Here is a 23,874-nt window from a genome sequence, read left to right as displayed (position 1 = left end):
GGCTGCCGGGGCGGGGGGCGGGGCCCGAAGGCGGGGCCTCAGGTGGGCGGAGCCTTCCTGTGGCTGCGGTGCTTGGGCGCCCCCCTCACCGCCCGCTGGGGAGGGACCCGGCTCTGTGCGAAGCCGCCCCCCACCCGCGGCGGCAGACTAACGCCCCGGGAAATGCCGCGAGACTCCTCGAGACCCGAGGAGGTGGGAGTCTGTGGGGGAGGGGGTGTCCGAGTGAAGGGGTAAGTAGGAAAGGAGGTGGAAGGAACCCACCGCAGGGCGCGACCAGAGCGGGAGGACAGGCTGGGGGAGGGCCGACCGTGGACAGGTGAGGGGCCGTGCACCTGCTGAGAGTGATGGCTGGTGACCCTGGGGGCATCGAAGCAACTCAGAATAAGGCTTCACAGAAGGGGCTGTTGGAAAGCAGGGAGAAGGGATCCCTGCAGAAGGAGATATGTACCCCGTCCCTTCGGTGTAGCTTGGTGCGAGTTTACACGTAGGAGGTGTTGGGATGGAGATGCGTAAAGACAGAAAAGGGCACATCGGTGCCGGTGGGGCGCGTCGCCCGGCTCCCACTTTCACAGAGCTGTAACCCTGAGCCCGTGCCTGGGTCAGGTGGGGTTCGTTGCTCAGCGATGTTCCCAGGCTCTGATGATGTTCCCAGGAATACACTAAGGCAAGGGCTAGCTCCCTCCCCAACGGGCATCATTGTGCCATATTGACCCCCCAGACCTTCGCAGCCCACCCTCGAGTGGGCACTAGAATGAAAAAAAGGGAACCCATGGGAATTCCTGGCTAACTCACGAACTCCTTTTTGGGTCCATTCACCACCACACCTTTCACCATAGTCTGCCAGCCACCACATTGATTTACCATCCCGTTATTTTCTTTTCCCTGTCCACCATCTGGTGGTAGGAAGATATAATGAAATAGATGGGAGACATTCAGGAAGAGAGAAAATAATACAATAAAGCTATTAAATCATTGGCCCCTGAGAAATGGAGGAGGCTGAGGGTTCATGGACCCACAGGTCACCAATAAAAGCTGACCCCCTACCCAATACAGGGCTGTCTTCATACCTCACCTATGATGTGGTGCAACTCTTGTGAATTGGTTATATCCTGGGATTTCTGCAGGAAGATGTTCTTATAACTGTTTCATGTGCTTTGAAAAAAAAAAAAAAAACCTCAGCATCAGGGTCTTATGAACAAGAGATCAGTAGCATCAGCTTTCTAATTACTTTTCTTGTGTGTCAGAGATCAATCTGAACAGAGAACTAATCCAGGGGCAGCAGACCCATCCACACAGCCGTGGAGAAGGTAGTAATGATGTCAATGGCAGAATCCCGAGGAACATGGAAACTAAGAGTCTGAAGTGTTGAAGCTCTGGGTGAAGACTCAGTTATACCTACTCCAGGTACCATGGCGCCTCCCTCATTGCATGCTTTGGCATATCAGGGCGATGAGACCTTGTGATATGACAGGTGAGTTAACAAGCCCTAAAACTCATAGGGCCTGGCTAATTCTCACTGCTACTGGGACTTTTTATTTTCTTGAACCTCACCTAGAGGAACTGATCCGGGGTCTGCCCAATTCCAGAGGTAGTCTCCTTCCTAAGGCTGGGTCACTGGGCCACTTCATCCCTCTCTCCAACAGACTCGGAACCCTGAAAGTGACTGGGCCTGCTTCAACATGGAAACAGCTGCTCTGAACTTGTGGTGGACTAGCATCTCGATGCTGAGGACTCTGGGCTGGCTGCCCCGTGCAGTCCCAGAGCAATGGGTGTGCAGTCTTTGAACATTGTTGATGGTCCCCACCATGGCTGGGGTTACCTGGACATGGCAGAGGCCACCACAACCACACCGGCAAAGTGGAGGCTGAACTCTGTAGAACTCAGGGAAAAAAGGATCAGCAGCTTGTATGTCTTGCTTAATCTTACTCATCTTTGTCCTGCATGAGAAAGTCATTCTTCTTGTTTACTTTTTTCCCAGCCTTGCATGCGTGAACACAGATCAGCTGAACTTCTGCGTCTTATTTTGGCTCTGGTCTATTTCAGGTGTACCTTTTCCTTCTTGAGCCTGAGTGATGTGACCCTACTCCTACTTCCTGCATGGACAAACCTGTCATTTTATCTCTCTCTCTCACACACACACACTGATGCAAGACATCACATTTTTTAAAATTTCTGATCTGTGCCCTAATTGTAATACCGTAAGTAAACTGAGTGTGTCAATTCTACTCAAAACACTAGACTTTTTTCATTTGAAGTTTCTCTAAATTACAACAATGGACTTTTTTCCCCTTCCTTAATGTTTCATTCTTCTGAATGGTTCCTATTGTCCTTTTATATTTCCTTTGGGAAACTTTTGCTGACCAGCAGCACAAGGGAAGTTAATGTGAAGATTCAAATCCAGCTGCTAACAAGAATAGACATGATTCCTCATCCCGCCTCCCTCTTACAAGAGCATTTTTAAAACAGAATATAGTTAGTGCAATATTTCAAATTATGTGAATTCATCTCATGAATGTTAGAGAAATACATTGTACTTAATAACACATTTTTGTCCCACTGGACTCCCATTTCTACCAGAAAAGAAGAATTTTGGGAATGGAAAGTAGCTGAACCATCACACTTTAAATGAGATCACATGACTTAAAAGGCCCCACTGTGTTGCTGGGTGGTGGTAACATTTTAAATAAAAATAGAAGGCGGTTGAGCCTCTGCCTATATAGCACTTAAAACCTGTCATGCTTGCTCTCTCTCTGAGTACTTGGACTTGACATCTGTAATTTCCATGTAATGAATGATACTTTGCTTTGATAACCTTTAATATCATTTTACATTAATATAAATTATATGCCGAGTGCTTTACAAAAAAGACAGTCATTATCTGGTGCTTCTCAGGAGCATTATGGAGAAATGTAAAAAAAAAAAACCTTCTGTGCCACACAAAGTAAGGATGCACTCACTAAAAATGACGAGTCAAGTGAAAAGGGCACAGGAGCCAACTTGAAAGAGCTCCCAAAGGCCAAAGCTGGAACAATTCAAGCAACAAAATCATGATTCTATTGAATTAGAATCCACAGAATAAAAGTCATATCTTTAAGTCCCTATGGATATAAATAAAGAGCCGCCTAAGTAAGTCAGGAAGAGGAGACAAGTCTTCCTTACAGAGGAGTTCCAATTAATAAAGTGTAGAAGAAGTGAAGGAGAGAAAATCACCCTTAGGACACTGCAGTGATCATTGCTGCAAGCACGTCCACCTCAAATTCTCGAATTAGTGGGTGCAGATTTCAGGAGAAGCGCTGGCAGACAGCACTTCGAGCAAGCGCACAAGGCTGCACGCTGACAATTTTGAGGCAGGTTTGTTCCCTTCTTCCTTCGCATCGTGTACACTGGGTAAGGGTACTTTGTTCCGATCACATCAAAAGCTGTAGAAATAACATCTGGCTCTATTATCCTTGACCTGGCTTAATACCCACTCTTGCAATGACCCACTCACTCCTGCTTTTATCCTTTTCAGGGAATCCTTTGCAACAAATCCAAGAAAGCTGGTTTTGCCAGCTCTATGGAGATGCAAAGTCATCAAATCAGAGAAGGAGATCATTTATAGGACAGCTAAACTATGATTAGCCTTATAAGATTTGTAGGAAAAGCTTGCTTTGTAAAGGAAATAACTGGTAGGTGAAATATGCTCTCCTACAAGGCTATAAAAACTGGAGTAGGATGTTCTTGTTTAAAAATCTGGAGAGTGCCTGGATAATCATCTTCAAAGTTGATCAGTCACAGGAACTTGTATCAAAAACAAGAAAAGCCTCAGTTTATAGACGAACTTGCCAAGAACATTTTTCCATCCTCTTTCATGGCAATTCTTTGACTAAGAAATAGTAAATTGGGAAAAGAGTCCTAGGAGATTAACAAGAAATAGTGTTTCTGTTGTTTTCTACCCACCCTATCCAGCCCCCTTCCCTCTCAAAATGACAAAGGCTCATATATAAGGAAAGGCATTTTCACAATTAAAAAGTGAGCCAAGTGATATTCCAAAGAAGCACCAGCCAGTAATTGAAGATCATATGTATGAAATATGCATTATAGTAAATGTTAACAACTTTAAACAGAAAAATGAGTGTTTAACATAGGAATAAACTATCCCGACAGGCCAATTTTTAAAAATGAGAGCTGTTTAAGGATAAGGGGCTTTTGATCTTATCAGTAATGAAGATTTAAAGTAGGAATTGCTTTGCAAAAGTGACTTCTCTTTTCCCCTCACTTTTCAGGAGAAATTAAGCTCAGAGGCCCCAGTCACATACTGGGGTTCCATTGGAGCTGGGTCTCTAGCCTATGCAGATGCTTGCCGGTGTTCCAGACAGTGGGAAGAACGAGTGAGAATGTTCAGCGTCTGGGGAACTGACAATGTGACAAGGCGGCTTGTGTGAAAGGGGCAGGAGTGCAAACAAATGTCTGATTCTGTTTCCCGTCAGGCCCATTGTGACCAAGGCCTGCAGGCAATGCGTGGGAGCACGGGTTTCTGAGCAGACTGATTGTAGGAAGGTAACTGATGAGATAAATGGAAAAGGGACTGGAGGAGGGGAGCCTGAAAGTGGAAGGCCATGGACAGACTGGAGATATTCAGGGCAAGGAATACAATGGCACTAGCATTGACAAAGAAGAAAGGTCACATTTAGAGTCATTTCTGAACTACATTTGACAAACCTGGTGAGGCAGTGTTTTGGGGGAGGGCGTAGGGAGCAAAGCAGGAGGATTGCAAAGTATTTTGTTTGGAAGCTTAGCAGACAGATCACCCAAGTGGAGAAGGGAGCTGTTGGGGGTAGAGAGGAGATGATAAATTCAGATTTGAATCATATTATCAGCAAATGTAAAAGGGAATGAAGTAGTGATCCAAGCTATATGGATATCCCTGGAATCATGATGCTAAGTGAAAGAAACCAGATATAAAAGGACAAATAACATAGGATTTCATTTATATGAAATATTCAGAACTGTCAATTCTATAGAGACAGAAAGTAGATCAGGGGCTGGAGGAATTGGGTAGTGACTGTTAATAGAAAAAGGTTTCTTTTAGGGGTGACAAAAACGTTTTAAAATTAAAAATGCATGGTGATAGTTGCATTACTATAACTATACTAAAATATGATTGGATTATACACTTTAAAATGGGTGAACTGTATGGCATGTGAATCATTATCTCAACAAAGGCAATTGTGTATTTTAAAAGAGTGATAATGGGTACAGAGTTTCAGTTTGGGAAGATGAAAAGCTCTGGAGGTGGATGGAACAATGTGAATGTAAAACCATTGAAACGTACACTTCATAAAGGTTACAATGGGAAATGTCATGTATATTTTACCTCAATAAAAAAGAAGAGTGAATATATTTGTGATTGGAGGATTATTTGGGGCACGCGGAGATGGTTTTCCCTGTATTTTGCCTACTCCAAGAACAGCCCCACACTGCTTCCCAAATAGGACATGAGCATTGCAATAACCACTACCCTAGCCCCCTCAGTGTTCCCTTTTCAAGGTTCAGAGAAACCACATCCGGTGGCCTGGGCTGAGGGTGATGAGCCGCAGCCACCCCAGGTGGTGAAAGCACCAGTGCACACAGCCAAACCCAGATGGGTCCTCAAACCCCAGAGGCCACGGGACTTAATTGAAAAGTCTCTCAATGAGGCTCTCATTTAATAAGATAGGGTGCATTTCTTTTCTAGCACAACTGCTTATTAAATAGAGCCAGTCAAATCAAGTTCCTTTCCTCACAAATAATCACAGGCCAGCCAGAGGCAAAGTGGGCAGTAAGTGACACTCATCTTTGTTTGCCTTCGATTCCCCTGTTGAGGTTTTCTTTCCTGGGCCATAGTGGTTCTTAAAGGGGGCAGCATCACATGGGAACCTGTTAGCAAGGCATATTGTGGACCCTGCCCCAGACCTTCTGAATCAGGGACCCTGAGGGTGGGCTCTCCACAGGATTCTGAGGCAGTGCCAGTATGAGAGGCCCAGGTGACCACTTTGGTCATCTGATGACCTGGTGATTCTCAGTAATGAAGAAGGGCTGGAGAGAGCTAGCTACCGGTGACACCCCTGAGCCGGTAAAACCCGATACCTGCTCATTTTTAAATTAATAAAACATTAAAGATACAGTATAGAAGGTGAAAATCTTCCATAACCTCACAATCATCAATTATTGCAGAGATAAGTGGCAATCCCTGTTAACTCCTGATGGAGTATTCCTCTAGACAGTTTTTAAATGTATATATGATGATTTCCACATACTGTAATAGTATGGTTTTTTTAGCTGGTAACTACTCTTTCGTGCTCATGTGATGGAAACTGAGAACCTTGGGGAGGGAGGACTTTGTTTCTTGGAGATCTCCCAAACTGCCCTTTCTTTTTCTCATAAATTCTATCGTGAAATATTAAACCTGTCTGGAACAGAACTCTTTGAGAATATATTTCATAACCTTCTGGGGAGGATTGAGAATTCCTGATAAAAATGCTTAAGGAAACCTCGGATGCTCTTTAACAAGATTTAGCTCTTTTCAGGGAAATGAGCTCCCTTCCCGCCTATCTGCCCTCTCCGCTGACCTCAGGTCAGAAGTCCAGTGAGCTCTAGCCTGACATTCTTTTTCCTGTGTCAGGTCTAATGATGATCATCTGAGCATTCACTTCCCAGAAAACATCCTGACCAAGAGCGAATCTCGAAAGGAAATTTGTCCATGTGTTCATAATTACATTGTCTGGAGTTGTATATACGCATCAGTCTCTCCTAACTATAGACAAAACAAGCAGCCTATCAGATAGAGACTAGACTTTTTCTTCTCAGCACCCAAATCTGGGAAGGAAAAGGTTCAACCTTATGTCAATGTACAGTGTGTTGCCTATCTTTTGAACATCTCTCTGGGCAGTGAGGATGATCTTTGGATAATAATCGCTAGCATTTATGGAGGGCCAGAGGGCTTGTGATTCACTTTCATACTCTTAAATTCTCACAACAGCATCAGCTGTTACTATCCCCACTTTACAAGTGAGGACACTCACGTTCAGAGAGGCTACATGCCACGCCCTATGCCCCCCAGCAGGAAAAAGAGACAGGCCTGGGAGTGTAAAGTCAGCTCTACCAAATTCCATTAGAAAGTGTGGAGTCATCTGGATGTGAACAAAGCAACCCACTTTTTTCATGGTTTAGAATCCCTACTCAACTTTGCACAGTGGCAGTATCATAGCTAATGAGGTTTCTCCAAGGTGTAGTTATTGCTGATTTTAAAAACAATGAATGTCTCCTCGATGGCCTTAGTAAAAAATTTAAATAGATCCATGTGACCATTTTGCTGGGTGTGAAATTAGTATACATATAAAATGCTCTTGGACAAGGGTTTGATCTCCAAAATAAAAAGAACTCAATACGACTCCACTCCAGGAAGACAAACAATCCAATTAAAAAATGGGCAAAGGACCTGAACAGACACTTCTCCAAGGACATACAGAGGGCCCAGAGACATTAAAGGATGCTCAGCATCACTAGCCATCAGAGAGATGCAAATTGAAACCACAGTGAGATACCATGTCACACCAGTGAGAATGGCCATCATAAACAAATCAACAAACAACAAGTGCTGGTGAGGTTATGGAGAAAAGGGAACCCTAGTGCACTGTTGGTGGGAATGCAGACTGGTGCAGCCAGTGTGGAAAACAGTATGGAATTTCCTCAGAAAACTAAAAATGGAACTGCCTTTTGACCCAGCAATTCCACTGCTGGGATTATACCCTAAGCATCCTGAAACACCAATCCAAAAGAACCCATGCACCCCAATGTTCACAGCAGCACAATTTACAATAGCCAAGTGCTGGAAGCAACCTAAGTGCCCATCAGTAAATGAGTGGATCAAAAAACTGTGGTACATTTACACGATGGAATACTATACAGCAGAAAGGAAGAAGGAGCTTCTATCCTTTGCAACAGCATGGATGCAACTGGAGAGCATTATGCTAAGTGAAAGCAGCCAGGTGGTGAAAGACAAATACCATATGATCTCACCTTTAAGTGGAACCTAATCAACAAAACAAACAAGCAAGCAAAATATACCCAGAGACATTGAAAGTAAGAACAATCTGACAGTGACCAGAGGGAAAGGGGGAGGGAGATAACAGGGGAAAGAAGGGAAAGGCCATCAAGGAACGTGGATGAAGGACCCATGGACAAAGCCAAAGTGGGGAAGGATGGAGGGTGGAAGGTGGGGGCAGGTGGGGTGGGGGAAAGCGATGGTGGGAAAATGGAGACAACTATATTTGAACAACAATAAAAATATAAAAATATAAAATGCTCTTGACATTAACAGTGAGTGATAAAATCCAGCATGTCCATTTACACATACCCTGTACTTACAATTGCCTTGAAAACTTTGACAGCAAATATTCCAAAAGGTTAGAGGTCATCCTGGAGTCACGTGGCTATCGCTGATCCTTTCCTCTTTGGTGAGCTAGCAGAAGGTAGGGGCACAGTCACTGGCCTGGGTATAAACCACTCAGGCTTCACCCACTACTAGCTGGAGTTCACTCTTGAGAGGTTTCTGAACTTCTCTGGGCCTCAGGTTCCTCATCTATAAAATGGGTTGGCATGAGGCTATAATGGATTAACGCTTGTTATAAAGTGCTCAGGTTAGTGTCTGGCACTGCTCCAGATTTTCTTTAATGAGCACAATTTTAATAACACAAAAGGATGCAATTTGTAGCAAAGTCTTAAGATAGATCCACTTGGGTTAACCTTAGCACACTGGCTGCCTGCGTTACCATCTCTCCCTCTCAAATCCCAGTGAAATGATGATAAAGGAATAAGAGGGAATTCACCCACAAGGACGAGGAGATCAGGAGAGGAAACATCACAGGACTAACCATTTCAAGGTGCTGATGGGGTTCAAACAGCAGCTGGGAGGAGCAGCAGGCTCAGCAGGAGGCCACCCAAGGGAAGTCTGCAGTGGACCCCAGGAAGGGAGTGTCTTGGCTCAGCAAAACTGGGCAAAGCTCAGGGCTGCCATCAGAGGGACAGTATTGCTGCCTACACACCAAGTGGCCAGATCCTTGGTCCCCTCCTTACCCTGCTCCACCATACATGAAAACCAAGAGGATCCAGTTCCCAGAAGCATGGTGACCAAGCCCGGCCACCCCCCTGCCTGCTCTCCCTGCCACACGCAGGGGATGGGAGGCTCCTTCTCCAGAAGGGGCCTGTAGGGAAGATCCCAGATGCTGAAGGGGAAAAAGCCAAAGCCATCACTAGTTCCCTGGATGCAGGCAGGCAGATGAGATTCACAAGTGACTTCCCATTAAGCTTCCAAGCTATAAACTGGGGCAATCGGTGGGACCTTCTCAAAGATTGAGAGTTGCTGCAGCTTCTGTGTCAGCTTTGGTGTTTATGGCCAAGATATTTAGCGTCAGCTTCTCTGACCTTTTGGGCAGTGTCCTTGTCCGCTATCCTCACCACCCCCTCCAGCTCTTCCAACCCCTACGTCAGTCAGTGCCCCTCCCCCCATCCCCCGGTGTTCTGTATTCAGCCATTTATACCTGAAACATGCAGAGTGGGTTCTGTTTTCCTGACCAGACACAGACTGATATAGCCTGTGCTGGAGGTCTTCCATTTCCATCCTTGGCACTCCTCCAGCCTGCTGTGTGTGCTGGAAGTAGAGACAGATTTGTGTCAAGTCCATTCAGTGGACAGCACTGGCAGGAACGGACGATGAAAGCAGAGACGAGTCAGGGTATATGTTCTGTGCTGTGTCACCAGCTGGCTGCATCCTTCTACAGCTCCCATCAGCAGCTCTTTCCATGTGGAGACCCTCACAGAATTCCAAACACAACTCCCTCCCTTGGGCCTTACGCAGTAAATCTCTGTCATTGCTACCTATGGCACGCTGATCTACTCTTTGCTGAATCCCCTAAACCCTGCCCACATCTTCATAAGTAATCCCTTATTAGACCCTTCTCGGAGGCCCAGTTTAAGTGCAGCATCTGTTTCCTACCAAACCCCAATGAACACACTGCTGCTTACCCCTCATTGGAGCCTCTGCCAGGCTCCCCAGATGGCCAAAACGCTTTTAGGTGTCTCGGCGTTCAATAGCAACAGTCAAAGACCACCAGACATCTGAGGAACATTTCCAAGGTGAATGAAAGAAACAAAAACACATAGGCAGACAATAGTATGGCGATGACCAGAAGGAAAGAGGGTGGGGCAGGTGGAAGAGGGTAAAGGGGGGATAAATGTGATGGAAGGAGACCTGACTTGGGGTGGTGAACACACAATACAACATACAGATGATGTGTTATAGAACTGCACACCTGAAACCTATATAATCTTATTAACCAATGTCACCCCACAAAATTCAACAACAAAAGAAAAAGATAGACAATAAGCATTGGTGAGGATAAGGAGAAATTAAAATGCTGGCGCAGCTGGTGTGACTATGAAATTGTGCAACCACTATGGAAAACAGTATGGAAGTGCCTCAAAAAGTTAAAAATAGAATTATCATAAGATCCAGCAATCCCACTTTTGAGTATCTATCCAGAAGAATTCAAAGCAGGATCGCAAAGAGATGTTTGCATACCCATGTCCGCTGCAGCATTATTCCAATTAGCCAAGATGTGGAAGCAACCAAAATGTTCATTGGCAGACTAACAGATTTATTTGTCTGTCAATGAGCATCTGTGTTATATATATTATGCATTACATAATACATATGTTATATATATTATGTATTATGTATTACATAATATATATAATGGAATATTATTCAGCATTTAAAAAGAAGGAAGTCCTGTTAGATGCTACAACATGGATAAACCTCAAGGACATTATGCTAAGTGAAATAAGTCAGTCAAAAAAGGACAAATACTGTATGATGCCACTCACATGAAGTATCTAAACTATTCCAACTAATAGAAATAGGAAGTAGAAAGGTAGTTTCCAAGGGCAGGGAGGTAAGGGGAGGGAATTAGTATACAATGGGTATAGAGTTCCTGTTTTACAAGATGGAACAGTTCTAAAGATCTATAGCACAACAATGTAAATATACTTAACACTCCTGAACTGTATGTACCCTTAAAAATGGTTAAGATGGTAAATTTAATGATATGTGTTTTTACCACAATTAAAAGAAAGAAACCTGGAAAAAAGAAAGAAGCAAAAACACACACAAAAGAATTAAGAAAAAATAAGTATGTAGGGAACAAAAGAAGACATCATCATCAACTAAAAGATTCTCAGAACATTAAGAGGAGATATTGTGCCTAGGAAACAAAGACAGGACAAATGAAAATCGAAAGAGGAAGTGGGGAGGAAAGAGGAGGCAAAGTTGTTAATGATCAAAAGACAAGGAAGATCTTGGAAATTTGAAATATGATAGCCAGAATTTTGAGAACTGAATAAAGGAGCTGTTATATAAAGTCAAGGAACTCTCCCAGGAGGTTAAAAAAAAAAAGATAATGAGATACAAAATAGAACAGAAAGGATAGAAAATACAGAGAATCACTCCAGAAGGTCCTATATCCAATTTATAGGCAATTCAGAAAAAAAGTAAACAAAGAAATGGAAGGATTGGAGCCCTGGGTGGTGTGGCTCAGTGGATTGAGCACCAGCTTGTGAACCAAAGGGTCGCTGGTTCAATTCCCAGTCAGGGCACATGCCTGGGTTGTGGGTCAGGTCCCCGGTGGGAGGCGTGCAAGAGGCACCGAGTCAGGGTTTCTCTCACACATTGATGTTTCTCTGCCTCTTTCTCCCTCTCTCCTCTGTCTCTAAAAATAAAGAAATAAATAAAATCTTTAAGAAGAAGAAATGGAAGAATTGAAATGATCAAATTAGTAACACATGAAAATGGCCCTAAACTGAAGGACTATTGTCTCCACATGGAAAGGGCCCACCAAATGTCCAGAACAGTGAGTGGAAAAAAGACGCACAACGAGGCATATTATCATAAAGTTTAGAACACCAGTGATAAACCCTAAAAGCTTCCCGAGAGAACAAGGACTCGGGAAACAAAGGATGCCATACAAGGGAGCAGTGAGAGAAACATCCCTGGGAGCCTCTGTGTAGCAGAACCAGGGGACAATCAGTTCAGCTCGAACAGCAGGGAGAGGTCTGGGAGGGAGGTGTGGTTTAATTGAGTATGTGGACCATGTTATTGATAAGCTTTGCCAGATTTGGTGGAGGGTGTGCTAGGCAGAATAAGGGTCCCCCAAAGATTAGGGCCCAAGCCCTAATCCCCAGAATCTGTGAATATGCTCAGTTAGAGGGAAAAGTGGGGGTTAAGGTTGCTAATCAGCCAAATTTAGGATGGGGAGATTATCCTGGATTATCCAGGTAGGCCTATAATCATAGAGGTCCTTAAACTTGAAATAGGAGAGCAGAAAAAGAGACAGTGTCAGAATGATGCAGCATGAGAGAGACACGACTGGCATTACTGGCTTGGAAGGTGGAAGGAGCCATGAGCTAAGGCACGCAGACAACTTCTCAAAGCTGTAAATGGCACGGAAATGGATTCTCCACTAGAGCTTCCAGAGGAGTGCGGCTCTGCCAACACATTAATTTTAGCTCAGTGAGACCCATTTTGCACTTCTGGCTTTATAGCAGCTCTAGGGAAACCAATGCAGAGGATTTGAATGAGTGCTTTAAAACTAAGCAAGTAAGAAAATTTAGCAGTTACTAACATTACCAAAAACAGTAACTTATTAAAAAAAAAAGGAAACAATCTGTAGCTAAACCTATGTGGTTCGTCAAAAACAACATTTATGTGGCCATATAATGTAAAGCAATTAATGCTGAATAACTGAAAATATGACAAAATATGTTGGGAGACTTTGGGGTTGGAAGTTGGGAAGAATAATGCAGAACAGGAGAGGTAAATCGTTGTCTATTATAAGGTGGATAGTGCCTAAAATTAATAAACCCAGAAATAACAGTATAGGCAGATTATGTAGATATAGGAAGGTAAAATCCAGAAGTAACAGGTATAAGAGTTGAAAGCACTCCCCCAGGAAGTGGAACCGAAAAACAAAGGGCTAGTCTATGGCCACGCCTCCCTGAACGCACCTGATCAGATCTCTCTGAAATACAAAGGGCTAGAGCAGGGGCAGCTGCCTAGGCAGATAAGCCTTACTTAGGACAATTGTTTGAACTATGTGTGTATTAGTTCCCTATCACCCTGTAACAAATTACCACAAACTTAGTGGCTTAAAACGATCCAGATGTATTATCTTACAGTTCCGGAGGTAAGAAGTCTGACCTGGGTCTCACCGGGCCAAAATCAAGAGGTTGGCAGGCTGAACTCCCCCCAGTGGCCGTAGGCGAGAATGTGTTCCTTGCCTTTTCCAGCTTCTAGAGACCAGAGGCTGCTGGCATTCTGGGCTCCTGGTCCTCTCCCAGTCAGCAAGCACATCGCTCTGAACTCTGTTTCCCTCGTCATTATCTCCTTTTGTGACTCTCTTGTCTCCCTGTCTCCTGAACAAGGGCGATTACACCGGGCCCACCTGGATGATCCAGGATAATCTCCCGCTCTTAAGATCATGAACTTAATCATATCTGCAACATTCCTTTTATTGGGTAAGGTAAGGTAACATAGTGATAGGTTTCAGGGATTAGAATGTGGACTTCTTTAGTGGAGTGGCAGTATTCTGCTTACTCTAATGTACCCGCATTACTTTAATAGAAACATTTTTTTTAAAACACGCACTCTTTGACCCAACAATTCTATTTTTAGGAGTTAATGCTAATGGAATCATTCATGTATATGAAAATCTATGTTCATAGACACTGTTTTCAATGCTAGAAAATTATAAAAATCTACATGTTTGGGATTTTAAAAAAGGTCTAAGATATAGCTATAAACACTACTATGCAGCAATTAACCATTATGTTATAGAGCTATATGAGCAGAAAAAATGTTCGCTGTATGTAAAGTGACAAAGCAAAGTACAAAATGATAAGTTTACTACTATCAAATTTTTGTTTAAAGTGTGTACTCTGTAGAAAAATGTGAGCATTTTGTACATGTGTATATACATGTATACACAGAGAGAGAGACAGAGAGAGGCACAAAGGGTCAGTGAGAACAGAGAAGTGTGTGCGTGGGCGTGTGCATGTGTGCAGTGCATATATATCTGCCAAACGCCCAGAGGAACTATGGTCACTGCCGAGTGCTAAAAGTACAGGTAATTTTAATCTTCTTCTTCACGCTTTCCATAATTTCTAGGATTTCCCCCACGATCACATGTGCATTACTCTTATAACCAGAAAAAGTTACTTCCATCTTGCAAAAATAAATAAATAACTTTTTAAAATGAGCATCTGAGGCCCCAGAAACTCACTATAGCAACAGCTGTCACCAAAGATTACAAAATGTAGCAATTAGCACAGCTACGAAAAGATGGCAACTACCTTCATTAATTAACACTCTCTAAAACATGGTTTAGCTCTGTACATGCTCTGGAAGTACGATGAGCCGTGACGATACACCTCCCTATCTTGTTCTATTTCCAATCTAGGTTTGTGCTCAAGTCTGTGAGGCAGAACATCTTGGAGAGCGCAGACTCGCAACTAGTTTTCAGGCAGCATTTCAAAAAGGCAGCTCAGTTCCCTTGATCGCCCATTAGGTGGGGCAAGAAAGCTTTAGAAGAGTCCCTACCAGCTAAAACAGGAACAGGAAGAGACCAAATTGCAGGGGGCAAAGAAAAAAAAGGACAGGTAGAAGGGCTCCGAAGTCATCCCAGCCCATTTGGGTGGGGTGTGTACCAAAATACGTCTGGGATGAAAACTATTTACAGAGAGTGTTCTACAGAAGACCAAGCTGAGAGTCTATAAGATGTGTTTCAGCAGCTGGCAATCACACCTGTAACCAAGACTTCTTTTTTCTACCATTTTAAACATAAAATATCTGCGGTTAAAATGCAAATTAAAACAACACTGAGATACCATTTTTCATGGATCAGACTGGGAAAAATTCAAAAGCTTGTCCATACACTCCACCAGCCAGGCTGCAGGGAAACAGGTAGTCACCTGCATTGCTGCAAAAAAATGCAAACTGGTACAACTGGAAAAGAAGTGATGATATGTAAGAATGTTCCAGACACAGTTTACCCATCAGCCCAGCAAGTTCATTTCTTGAAATTTACCCTGAAGATTCACCTTGAACAAGATGGAAATAAATATGCACGTGGGTTATTAATTACAGCATTATTTAGGTTGCAAAACATCAGAACCTACCTTAACGTCTAAATATAAGAATGTGGTTGAATAATGGCACAGCTACCCGTGGAGTATTATGTAGCTGCAAAGAATAAACACAATTTCACAATCTGATGTGGAGGGATTTCCAGGATTTAAGTGAAAAGGGCAAAGTGCAAAAAAAGATATAGAGGCAACCTTCTGTGTAAGGCAAAAGGGAAGGTAAGAAAATTATAGATCTATAGATCTATATATAGATATATATCTGCTATCGATATATATCTGCTTGTTTATATCAGAAGAAACACAGCTCTGGCTGGTGTGGCTCAACTGATTGTGTGTTGGTCTATGAACCAAAAAGTTGCTGGTTCGATTCCCGGTCGGGGCATATGCCTGGGTTGTGGGCCACATCCCCAGGTTCAGGGCATGGGAGAGGCAACCAATTGTTTGCCACACACTGATGTTTCTCTCCCTCTCTTTCTTCCTCCCTTCCCCTCTCTCTAAAAATAAATAAATAAACTGTTCAAAAGAAAAAAAGGGAACACAGGCAGGTGAAGCCAGAAGTTGGTCACCTACAAGGAGTGGGAGGAAACAGTGTTGAAGGAATATGGGAAGGAAGGAGTGACACTTGTCTACGTATATATTTTGTGTAGTTTTTTAAAGACTTTATTTATTTATCTTGAGTGAAGGGAGGGGAAAAGAGAGAAAGAGAGACACTGATGTAAAACAAAAACATTCACTGGGTTGCTTCTCACACCCTCCCCGACCAGAAACTGAACCTGTGATCCAGGCATGTGCCCTGACTGGGAATCAAATGCATGGCCCCTCACCTTGCTGAGCCACAGCGGTCAGGGCTCTTTTCGTATAGTTTTGATTTGTGGAAGTATGTTAATGCTGTACATATTACAAAATCAAATCCACAAGGGTAGGAAGGAGAAACAAGCTAAAACTGAATGCAAATTGAAAAAAAAACCAACAGTATTTCAAATGAACACACATACACATTATGGGGGCACTGGGGATGGGGGGACTAATCCAAGTAGTGTATGAACCCAGTACTTACCTATACACCTTCTGTCTCAGGTGGGGGGTAAGGAAGAGCACGGCAAACGAGTCCTAAACAGCTTTTAGTAGGCTTCCTGTAGTGGTATGAGTGAAGCAACTCTGAAACTATTTCAGATGTGTTGTGGGATTGAGCAGATGATTAAATGGTTGGATGTTGTGGGGACCCATGGCCCTCACTGTGGAAGAAGGGACATACAACTATGAAACAGGTAAGGCAAGGAAGGCTCCTGTGAGGGCTGATGGGAGGCATCAGTGTAGCCTCATAATTTCTAAAATATATGTGTTTATGTAATATGCATGGGAGGGTGTGTTTCCTAGCTTTGGCTGCAAAGACACCCCAGTAGCAATAGGCGCTAGTGCTCCAATCTTGGTCTCTCACCTCCTTCCCCACTGACAGGAACCAGCACTCCTTGGAGAAGTGGCTGAATTCAAGGATGGGGAAGGAAATTCCCAAGATGAGCCTTGGAGCACCAAGTAAGAAGTGCTAAAAATTATTCTGGGGACATAGCTGGGACACAGCAGTTAGCCCAAAGGAGCCCCCCACTGGCCAAAGCTAGAATAAGTTGAGCTCCAAAATCATCAAGAACAATAATGAAATCATAAACCAATGGAAAAGCAGGAATGAATCCCTAGCAATAACAGACAAATAAATAGGAGGAAAAGGAGTCATCTCACTTACAGGAGAATGGCAATGCCGGCTGGTAAATGTGGAGGGAGTACTAGAGTTGGAAAATCATCATTTAGCAACCTTAACCACACACATTGGTTCAGATAGGAATCACCAATAGCTGCTAAATCTATAGGGCAATTTTAACGAGAGGCAGCATATTTCAAAATCTGAAAGTGTCTCCTCATAAATTGCTTATTTATTGCAAAGCATAAATATTAACAGTATTTATATAGTGGGAGGATTGGACAACTCCTCGACCAGGTGATTGAAATGAACATCACCAGTGAGAGACAGATGGACATGGACGTGACATCTGAGAGGAACACAACATCACTTATATACCACTCTGGCCAGGAATGCAGCCCTGCCAATAACTCGACTTTAGCCCAGTGACACCCATATTGGACTTCTGACTAAGAATTATGGGAATAAATTTGTGTTATTTTTTCTTTATTTTATTTTTTTAATAAAGTTGAAAGTATACTTTTTATTTGTTTGTTTGTTTGTTTAGAGAGGGAAGGGAGGGAGAAAGAGAGAGAGAGAAATATCAATGTGCAGTTGCTGGGGGCCGTGGCCTGCAACCCAGGCATGTGCCCTGACTGGGAATCGAACCTGTGACACTTTGGTTCGCAGCCCGCGCTCAATCCACTGAGCTATGCCAGCCAGGAAATTCGTGTTATTTTTAAATCACCAAAAATTTGTGCTAATTTGTTATAGCTGCAATAGGAAATGAACACACTTGGAATATGGACCAAAAGCTAGATAAAAGTATTCTAGCAATGTTAAATTTTCTAATGTTAACTACTATGGTTATGTAAGGAAACATCTTTATTCTTAGGAAGTATTCACTGAAGTATGTAGGGGTATGGGTATTATATATGAAAATTACTGTCAAATGATTCAGAAAAAACTGTGTGCATATGTATGCATACATGGGTGCACACACAAATGATAAAGCAAATGGAAACTATTAATAGTGATTCTGGAAAAAAATGGTCTATGAATGCCCCTTGTACTATCCTTGCAATTTTTCTGTAACTTTGAAATTATTTCCAAATAAGAGCTTTACATAGATGATGATGATAATGTAGGTAGATAGACAGCTAGATAGATAGACAGATGCACAATTGGTTGAAATGTATAATAATGTCATCTGTTTCTAACTTTGGTGGAGATGAAAGGTTGAACCATACCACCACATTTTGTCTTCTTGAAAGCAATGAAGGATTGTTTCCCATTCCCAATTAAAGCCTATGAAAAAAAATCATCTTCTCTAAATTTCATTGCTCTTTTTAACACCCACCATATTTACTGAGGGCTGTTCTGTGGCTGTAGCCTCCTAGCGTAGCAGCATAAGTGAAGTTACAAGACATCTGTTCTTGAGATGTAGGAATCTGATGAAGGGAAAGATGGACTATTGGTAGAAATGCCCACGTGGAGAAATGGGCAGAACTTGCACTACTGACAAGGAGGGAAGAGGCTGGGGAGGAGAATGAATTACGTCAAGCCTTGGGGTCAGGAGTAAGCCCGCCGAGGACGAACAGTGAGTCTACTTACCGCCTAGCACCTGGCACTGAGCAGCTGCCCAGGCTCTGACGGCTCCTTTCATGCCTCATCCCCTCATCTTCAGGAATCCGTGGAACATGGCCCCTGGGAGAGCTCCTGGGAGATAAGATTGGGTAAATGGGAAACCTGAAAAGCAGCCCACCTTCTTGCTTTCTCTCCAACTATTTCCTAAGCCAGGTGCTTTGTGTGGAATCCCAGCCCATGAGTTTCTCCTGGTCGCAGATGAAAAGAAAAAAGTCATCCAGGACACAATCTGTTGTTTCACTGGGAAACAGAGTGGCGATTCCCTCTAGTGGAGAATGCCCCAAGCCCTTCTCTGAAACGGCTTTTATTGGGATTCGTATGTGCAGGGATATACAGCATACACACATAGCTTATCAATGTCCAACAGCTACAGTTATAGAAAACAAACGTTATCTATAGATAACAAATGAAGAAACACAGAGATCGTCTCAGGCCAGGGTCTGCGAGACATGCCGACGCCAGTTGGTTGTGAAGGCATGTTTCATGATGCAAGGCATTCACCCCTTACGCTTTGAACTTAATCTTCTGCTTTATATCAACAGGGCTCTACGAAGCAAAGCAAGCTTCAAAGGATACAATGTATTTATCAGGCCTGATATCCCACAGGAGCCCTCTGTGCCAGCATCGGGATATGCCTGCCTCCTGCATTACTGGTGTTTTAGTCGAGACTTACTGGCCTCTTTCAAGTCCTGCTCGTGCGGAGCTACAGTCTCTGAAACCACACAAAATGGCCCCCAACAGTGCTAGAATTTGGAGTTTTTTTTCTATAGGTACCAAGCAGCCATTACAAGTTTTTGGCCAATATGAAGGTCCTTAGTCATTTGAGAAGTATTTTTTTTAGCTACTTCTATATATGAGGAAGGGAACTAGAAAGAGGGAAGAGATAAGTAGGCTTGGTCCCCATTCAGTGTGCTGAAGGCTTAAGAAGGCGTGTGTTCAGGTATTCTTGGAGCCCAGAGGAAGGGCCGCTAATCCAGTGAGGCTTGGTTGGGAAAGCTACCAGTCTGAGTCTGAAGGGCCAGGTTTGAAGCCACTGACCAGATAGATACAGGGAGAGGGCATTTGGGACCAGGGAAACTGTGAAGAGTATGTGCACAGGTATAAAGGCAGGAGAGCAGGGGATAGCTGAGGGGACTTCAGGCGGTTTGGTGCAGGTGGTTTGGAGGGAGACAATAGAAAGGGTAAGAGTGCAGGCAAATAAGCACATGAAAAGATGCTCAAAATCACTAGTCCACTTAGTGAAATGCACATTTAGAACACAATGAGGTGCCACTTCACACCTGCTAGAATGGCTAAAAAACAAAGTAACTGAACCTGGCGAGGATATGGAGCCACTGAAAATCTGACACATTGCTGGTGAGAGCATGAAATGATGCAGTTACTTAGGAAAGAAGTTTGGTCATTTCTTACAATGTTAAACATATGCTTACCATACGATCTGGCAATTTCATTTCTGAGAGCTTACCCAAGTGAAATAAAAAGATACACCTACATAAAGACCTGTACTTTTCTCACAACTGCCAAAACGCAGATGCAACCAGTGTCCACCGAGTGACCTCCTGTAACTGGCCCATTAGTTAGAACGGAAAGGCAGATGAAGAGCTTCCCAGACAAAAATTAAAGGAGTCCATCATCACCAAACCATTATTATATGAAATGTTAAAAGGATTTATTTAAGAAAAAGACCAAAACTATAAACAACAAAGTAGCAAAAAATACAAATCTATCAACAATTGAATCTAAAAAACAAAGTAAGCATACAAGAACAGAAACAGAATCATGGATACAGAGAGTGTTTAATGGTTTCTGGATGGGAGGAGGGTGTAGGGGAACTGGTGAAGAAGGGAGAGGATTAAGAAGTACAAATAGGTAGTTATAGAATAGCCACAGGGGTGTAAAATACACCATAGGAAATGGAGAAGCCAAAGAACTTATACACATGACCCATGGACATAAACAGTGGTGTGGGGATGGCCTGAGGGAATGGGGGGTGCTGGGTGGAGGGTGGCAAAGGAGGAAAGATCAGGACAACTGTAATAACAGAATCAATAGAATATAATTTAAAAGATAAATAAATAAAAGAGACTGCTGGGCCCTACCCACAGAGTTTCTAATTCAGTAGTTCTGGGGTCGGACCAAGAATCTGCACTTCTAACAAGTTTGCAGGTAGTGCTGATGCTGATGCTTCTGGCTGGGGAGTGCACTTAGAGAACCACTGTGCAAAAACCACTCTGAAAAGACTGTGAAAACTTACAGCTGGGTCACTAGGGTTTTTCCTATAATACAATCTTAGACATTAAAATTTGACATGCCGTGAAAGATCAGGCAGTTAACTCTTAAGTCTTCATTCCACTTTCCCTCCCCCGTGCACCAACTGATCAATGCATGCGAATTGTTCTTTCAAGAATAATCAACATTTACATTCTGTTCCACACCCATGTATCAATTGGTGAATGTATGTGAATTCCTTTGTCAAGATTAATTACATTTGCATTCCATTCTACAACCATAACTTCTCAGTTTTTTTTAAATAATGTTTTATTTTTTTAATCTTTTCTTAAAGATTTTATTTATTTATTAGAGAGGGAAGGGAAGGAGAGAGACAGACAGACAGAGAGAGAGACATCAATGTGCGGTTGCTGGGGGCCGTGGCCTGCAACCTAGGCATGTGCCCTGACTGGGAATCGAACCTGCGATGCCTGGTTCTCAGCCCGCATTCAATCCACTGAGCTACACCAGCCAGGGCTTAACTTCTCAGTTTTAAAATCTCAGTTCTGTATTTCAATGGACTCAGAGTTCCTAACCATTCCTTCTACTAGAACTTTGTTGGGAAACCTGGTCCTCTTTCTTGTGGGTTCCCAAATGTCCAGAGCAGGAGCTGACTGGACCCAATCAGAGGTGTACTACCCCCTTTGGGCTTTGGCATCCATAGGAGGCATTGCAACCTCGCGTGGGCACTGCCTCCTCCTGGGGACTCTTCCCAGACCCCTTCACTGAGACGGTAGCCAAAACTTCATCTTCCTAAGGGTTTTCCATGACTCTCCTCCACGTGGCCAGGTCACCCATCAATCCCTGTCCATACTGGGGCCTGTCCTCACCAAGATGTTGCTTTCATTTCTTTACTCAGTGCTTCTTAGGGAAGGGGGTGGGGGCGGGCCTGCACTGCCCTTGTTGCATTAGCATTTTCTCTCTTTACTTTCCTTGTTTGGTTGCTGCTGGCAAAGTTGTGACTGCTGCTTATTGAGGTGGCTATTTAATGGAGGAGAGTTTCTGATCCGGCTTTAACTTCTGATGGTACCTGGAAATACCTACAGCTTTCCAAAAAAAAAAAAAAACTATTGAAAAATATACGGTTTATGGGTAAAATGTGCTCTATATTATGCATTACATAAATTACTATAATGTAACTATAATTTTTTTTGCCAATAGCAAAAATCACTATTCTCCAAAATATTTATAGTAGTTTGTGATAAGATTATGGTTGATTTTTTAATCAAAATTTATATTGATATAGATTTACATGTAGCTTTAAGAAATAATTCACTTTTTGCTCTTCCTCTTTTCCTTCTGGTACCCCTATAATTTGGATGTTGGAACGTTTCAAGATGTCCTGGAGGTTCCTGAGCCTCTCCTCATGTTTTTGAATTCTTGTTTCTTCATTCTTTTATGACTGGATGTTTCTTTCTTTCTTCTGGTCCACACTGTTGGTTTGAGTCCCAGTTTCTTTCCCATCACTATTGGTTCCCTGTACCTTTTCCTTTATTTCACTTGGTGTAGCCTTCATTTTTTCATCTAATTTGCAAGCAAATGCAACCATTTCTGTGAGCATCCTGATCACTAGTGCTTTGAATTGTGCACCTGATAGGTTGGCTACCTCTTTATTGCTTAGTTGTATTTTTTTTTTGAGCTTTCATCTGTTCTTTCATTTGGGCCACTTTTTTTGGTCTTGATGCACCTGTTCCATAGAGCAACAAGTGGAAAAGTTATTTGAACAAATAATAAAGGAGAACTTCCCCAATCTGGCAAAGGAAATAGACTTCCAGGAAGTCCAGGAAGCTCAGAGTCTCCCAGGGAAGTTGGACCCAAGGAAACACACACCAAGGCACATCGTAATTATATCACCCAAGATTTAAGATAAGGATAGAATCTTAAAAGCAGCAAAACAAAAGGAGAGAACTATCTACAAAGGAATTCCCATAAGACTATCAGCTGATTTCTCAAAAGAGACCTTACAGGCAAGAAGGGGCTGTAAAGAAGTATTCCAAGTCATGAAAGGCAAGGCCCTCCATCCAAGATGACTCTATCCAGCAAAGCTTTCATTTAGAATGGAAGGGCAGATAAAGTGCTTCTCAGATAAAGTCAAGTTAAAGGAGTTCATCATCACCAAGCCCTTATTATATGAAAAGTTAAAGGAACTTGTCTAAGAAAAAGAAGATAAAAAATATGAAAGTAAAATGACAACAAACTCACAACTGTCAACAACCAAACCTAAAATAAAATAAAAACAAAAACTAACTAAGCAAACCACTAGAACAGGAACAGAATCACAGAAATGGAGATTACTTGGAGGGTTGGTTATCAGTGGAGAAGGGGAGCAGGAGGATGGGGGAAAAGGTACAGGGAATAAGTAACATAGATGGTAGGTAGAAAATAGACAGGGGGATGGTAAGAGTAGTATAGGAAATGGAGAAGCCAAAGAACTTAAATGTATGACCCATGGACATGAACTAAGGGTGGGGTAATGTGGATGGGACAGAGTGTGCAGGAGGGAAATAAAGGGGAGGGACAGGACAACTGTAATAGCATAATCAATAACATGTATTTAAAAAATAATAAAATAAATAAATAAATTTTTAAAAATTCAGACAGACCCCATGTTCACTTCACTCAGGTTTCCCCAACCCATCCCATTTTGAAACCAGCAAAATCACCAACAGAACAATGTCTTTTGATTTTTTTGTGAAACCAGTAAGAAAAAAATGTGACCAGAGGATGCTTAACCAGGAATACCAGTGTTTCTCTCAACTTTTTGTACAATATATATGTCCAGGATAATATGTACACTCTAGATCCCAAGTCTTTATTTTTGTGACTCTCTTCCCCAAAAGTTTGATGAGGTTCCTCAGAGCAGGAACCACGTGCTATCTTTGTCTTCCCAGTGCCAAGGAAGGCCCTACCACACAGAAGCAGGGGAGAAGGCAATGGTATGTGACTTATCAAAACAACTTCCCTTCTACAGTCTTGGGCACCAGTGAATTCAATTTCCCTTCTACAGTCTTGGGCACCAGTGAATTCAATTTTTTAAAAAGTTGTTCAATTTCACGCGTCTCCATTTTTTC

At 42.8% G+C, this 23,874-nt stretch overlaps 1 long non-coding RNA gene across 1 annotated transcript; it reads left to right on the top strand.

Moving 5' to 3' along the window:
• Positions 1–95: 95 nt before the first annotated feature.
• On the top strand, positions 96–5,320 carry LOC123830109. Its single transcript, XR_006787701.1, has 3 exons — positions 96–230; positions 1,245–1,471; positions 4,266–5,320. It is a non-coding gene; the product is annotated as an uncharacterized LOC123830109 (long non-coding RNA).
• Positions 5,321–23,874: the final 18,554 nt, after the last annotated feature.

Source organism: Phyllostomus hastatus, unplaced genomic scaffold (assembly GCF_019186645.2).
Source record: "Phyllostomus hastatus isolate PE091 unplaced genomic scaffold, TTU_PhHast_1.1 phas_scaffold_12, whole genome shotgun sequence".
NCBI classification, from domain to species: Eukaryota; Metazoa; Chordata; class Mammalia; order Chiroptera; family Phyllostomidae; genus Phyllostomus; species Phyllostomus hastatus.
Note: the sequence above shows the minus strand (reverse complement) of the source record. Positions and strands in the feature narration are given on the sequence as shown.